Genomic DNA, 5234 nt, shown 5'->3' on the forward strand with positions numbered 1-5234 from the left:
GTCTAATTTTGTTTCCCCTATTCGTCTTGTTGCTTGGGACCCTTTTCTACGTGCTTTTCTTCTCCTTGCTAGTACGAAGCGCCCGTCACTTCTAACATCTCCTATTCTAGTATGCAACCACCGATATCTCCCATCCGATGCCGCTGGTGGTCCCTCCTCCCACTCCGCTTCACCGTCGCTATGGAGCACATCGCTTATATATGTCCGCCCCTTTTCCATAGCACGACCACATATATTTTCTACAATGTCGTGCCAAGCCACCTCGTCTCACCTCAAGACCTTCATGTTGTGTTGCCAGACCAATTAACGCCTCCTGCCAAAGGAATTGAGTCGAAGTACTCTAAATGTGGAGATTGGAGGCCGTATTATTCGAGTTTAATGAAGGATCACCGCCGTGTTGATCTCTGGCTCTGGTGAGATTCTGTCGTCCTCTTGGGGTTCCACGACATCCCGGAGTCAATCTGTATAGACATGCACCTCACCACTCTAGATTGAGACTCCTAATACTTCGAAGCCCACGAATAGAAAAACTACAACGACATGCTCCTCCTCTTCTCTATGTCCACCGACATCCACACCATTCTCGACTGGTGGTAGACGAACCAACTGTTAGAGTAGTCATTATGGTATACGACTTCTAGTCCAAGTTAGTTTTGTATCCCTACCTCAAGTCGGTTTGTACCCTCTTATATACTCTTGTATGCCGCACCAAATCATCAATAAGCAACAGTTTTATTCAGCTTTCATGGTATCAGATACCGGTCCCAGGGTTTAGGGTATGGCTCCGTCAACGCCACCGCCGCCGCCGCCGCCCGGCTACTTCGAGCGCCGGGCCGCACTCATCGCCAAGGCCGCCAACGCCGCGGCCGCTTCTCTCTCGGCCGTCACCATAGCTCCACAAAACTACCCTGCACCGATCCTCGCCGCACCAATATCTCTTGCTGACACAATCTCCGACGTCAGCCCCTACATCCCCATAGTTCTTGATCTCGCCGCCCACAACTACTATCATTGGAGACATCTCTTCGATCTCCACCTCGGCCGCTGCAACCTGCGCTCGCATGTCGCCGCCAACTGTGTTTCCTGCCCCGACGATCCGCAATGCTTGAAAGACGATCTCGCGATCGTCCAGTGGTTCTACACCCGCATCACCACCGAGATCTTCAACATGCTCGATCACGACGGCGCCACCGCTGCCAACATCTGGCACTCCCTCCGTCAGCTCTTCCAAAACAACACCGACGCTCGAAAAAACGCTCTCCACACCGAGCTTCGCAATATGGTGCAAGGAGACGCCCCGGTGAACCTGTTCTGCCAGCGCGTTAAGACCATTGGTGATGAGCTCCACGAACTCGGCGATACAGTTAGCGACTCACAGCTAATCAATATCGTCGTCGTCGGCCTCAGCAAAGACTTTGACAAGCAAGCCTCGTTCATACCGATGATACGGCCCCCTCCTACCTTCGCTGAAGTTCGTTCCTTGCTACAACTCGCGGCGGAAACACAAGCTAGCAAGGACTCTCGCCCCAAGGTCTTTCATGCTGCGGCTCGTCCTCCTCTGTCGTCTACACCAGCGCCGCCTTCCAGGCCGGCTCCTGCCGCCGGGCCGTCCGCATCGTCATCTGTTGAACCGCCCCCAGGCTGGCGTCCTAGTCCGAACTACCGCGGCAAAAACCCTATCTACAGGCCGCCGTTGACTCGTTCGGTTCCGCCTACGACATCCCAGCACCGAGTCCTGCACCACCCACCAGTGCTCCATCTGCAGTTGCATGGCGGCCTCCTCATGATCCTTGGACGGGGCTTGTTCAAGCATGGCCCATGCCCTGGTCCGCTCCGTCCACCCTCGGTGCTCCGCCGGCATACTCAGGTGCCTGGCAACCCGGCCTTCGGCCGCCTACTGGTGCTCCCGGGGTTCTCAACCCCCGACAGCCGGCCAATGCCTATCACGCCACCCCGACGTATGCTCCTTATGGTCATTACAGCACCGACGGCGGCGCCTACTACACACCTCAGCCGGTCCTGCTCCCGACGCCACCCCCACCACAGCCGCCAATGCCTACTACACTCCCCAGCCGGCCCTACTGCCTTCACCATCGTATCCGCCGGCACCGCTTCCGACGCCACCCTCACCTGCGACGCCGAGCTGGGATCAAGCTGCCTTTCTCCAGGCCATGAATAACTTTGCTGCACAAGGAAACTCAGGTACGGATTGGATCTTTGATTTAGGGGCCTCTAGTCATATGTCTGCATCTAGTAATTGGTTATCTTCTTGCACTAAATCTCCTTTCCCTTCCATTATCCTTGGAGATGGATCATCTATTCCTATATATTGTGTTGGTCAGGCTCAACTTCCCTCTTCCACCAAACCTCTTTTACTTCGCGATGTTCTAGTTGCACCCGCCCTCATTAAAAATCTTATCTCTGTTCGCCGCGACAATCTAGTTTCGGCTGAATTTGACCCTTTTGGTTTATCCGTGAAGGATTACCTGACCAAGGCCGAGATCGCTCGCTTCAATAGCTCCGGTGATCTTTATTCTCTTAATGGAGTTCCTACCGCCACCCCTCCAACATCCATGCTGGCCTCCGTCGATCTCTGGCATCGTCGCTTGGGCCATCCCAACCCCGCCGTCTTAGCTTCTATGCTTAGTGAATTTACCATACCATGTCATAGGGACTCTCATAATTCTGTGTTTTGCGAGTCTTGTCAATTAGGCAAACATGTGCGTCTTCCCTTTAGTTCCTCTAGTTCTTGTAGCACTTATCCCTTTGAATTAATACATTGTGATTTATGGACCTCTCCGATTGCAAGTATTTCGGGTTTTAAATACTACCTTGTTATCCTAAATGATTTCACCCACTTTGTCTGGACTTTTTCTCTACGCAACAAATCCGAGGTCCATTCTCTTTTCCTTAATTTTCAACGCTATGTGTCTGTTCACTTCTTCCTCCCAATTCGCTTTTTCCAATGTGACAATGGTCGCGAGTTTGATAACATTAAAAATCGTACTTTCTTCTTACAACATGGCATCCTGCTTAGGTTCTCATGTCCCTACACCTCCCCTCAAAATGGTAAAGCAGAACGCTCTCTTCGCACCCTCAATGATATAGTTCGCACTCTCCTCATTCAATCATCTATGCCTCACAAGTTTTGGGCTGAAGCCCTACACATGGCCACCTTCCTTCTAAATATTCGACCTTCTAAAACTAAACCCAACACTACTCCCTATTATTCCCTCTTTCTTTCCCACCCCGACTACTCCGCAGTTCGTGTTTTCGGCTGTCTCTGTTTTCCCAATGCCTACGCCACTTCTGCAAATAAATTATTACCACGCTCTATCCCATGTGCTTTTCTCGGCTTGTCTGACGAGCACAAAGGCTATCGCTGCCTCGACCTTCACACCGGACACGTTCATGTCTCTCGTCATGTCACGTTTGCTGAGCACATTTTTCCTTTCTCACAACGCACTACTACACCATCCAACACCCCTAGCTCCGCAAACACCCCCTCTCCCCGTCCTTTCCAACTATATACTCCCCTACCTGCCGAACACAACTTATCACCACCACCATTAACACCCACCATAGCCAATCCCAACCATACACTCACCCCACCCGAGACGTCTCCAACTCCCCCGACCCCTGCTTCCTCCCCAACACCCCCGGCCCCTACTCCCACTCCACCACCCAGCCCTGCTCCCACTCCACCACCCAGCCCTACTCCTTTGTCCGACTCTTCCGCTGCGCCGGACTCACCAGTACCCACCTTACCCCCTCGTGCTATTCCTATAGCAGCCCCGATTAATGATCATCGCATGCGTACTAGGGCCAAATCAGGATTTCATCAACCCCAAGACCGCCTAAACCTTCATACCTCCGTATCTCTCACTTCTCTTCCAAAGAATTACAAAACTGCTCTACTTGATCCCAATTGGGCCGCTGCCAAGCAAGAAGAATATAATGCTTTACTTCAAAACAACACCTGGCAACTTGTTCCTCGTCCTCCCAATACAAATATTGTTTCTGGCAAATGGATTTTTCGCCAAAAGTTCCACTCCGATGGGAGCCTCTCACGATATAAAGCCAGGTGGGTTTGTCGTGGCTTTTCTCAGCAACAAGGAATTGATTACGAAGAAACCTTCTCTCCTGTTGTTAAACCTAGCACCATTCGCACCGTTCTTAGTGTTGTTGTCTCCTCTTCATGGCCCATTCACCAACTTGATGTTAAAAATGCTTTCCTCCATGGTTCCCTTCAAGAAACTGTCTACTGCCAGCAACCTCTGGGTTTTGAAAATCCATCCTTTCCAACTCATGTATGTCTTCTTCAGAAATCTCTCTACGGTCTTAAACAGGCCCCACGAGCTTGGTTTCAACGCTTCTCCTCCTTCATTCAAACAATAGGCTTCACTCCATCTCTCTCCGACACCTCTCTTTTTGTGTATCATCAAACTTCTGATACTGCCTATTTACTTCTCTATGTAGATGATATCATTCTTACCGCCTCCTCTCAAAAGTTCTTAGATCATATTGTCTCTCTTCTTAGATCTGAATTTTCTATGACTGACCTAGGACTCCTTCATCATTTCTTAGGCATTGCTGTTGTTCGAGATTCCTCCAGCCTTTTTCTTTCCCAGCGCCAGTATATTCTTGATCTTCTTAATCGTGTTGGTATGCTTGACAGTCAATCATCTCGCACTCCTGTCGATACTAGTTTTAAACTTTCGGCTACCGGTGAACCCTTTTTCGATCCTACTCTCTACCGTAGCCTAACAGGTGCTCTCCAATATCTCACCATTACTCGTCCTGAAATCTCTTTTGCTGTTCAACAAGCATGTCTCTATATGCATGATCCCCGGGTTCCTCACTATAATCATGTTAAACGCATTCTTCGGTATTTAAAAGGAACTCTCAATCATGGTCTCCACCTCAATAATTCTTCTCCAAACTCGCTTACCGCATACTCTGATGCAGACTGGGCTGGTTGTCCTGACACTCGAAGGTCCACTTCCGGTTTTTGTGTTTTTCTTGGTAACAATTTGATTTCTTGGTCTTCAAAAAGACAGGTTACAGTCTCACGTTCGTCGGCCGAGGCTGAGTATCGCGCTGTGACACATGCCGTTGCAGATACCATCTGGATTCGGCAGTTACTCTCCGAGCTACACATGCCTATTGAGCAGGCCACTATTGTCTACTGTGACAACATATCAGCAGTCTACATGACCAGAATCCAGTTCAAC

This window comes from Triticum aestivum, chromosome 5D (genome assembly GCF_018294505.1).
Source record: "Triticum aestivum cultivar Chinese Spring chromosome 5D, IWGSC CS RefSeq v2.1, whole genome shotgun sequence".
Taxonomy (NCBI): Eukaryota; Viridiplantae; Streptophyta; class Magnoliopsida; order Poales; family Poaceae; genus Triticum; species Triticum aestivum.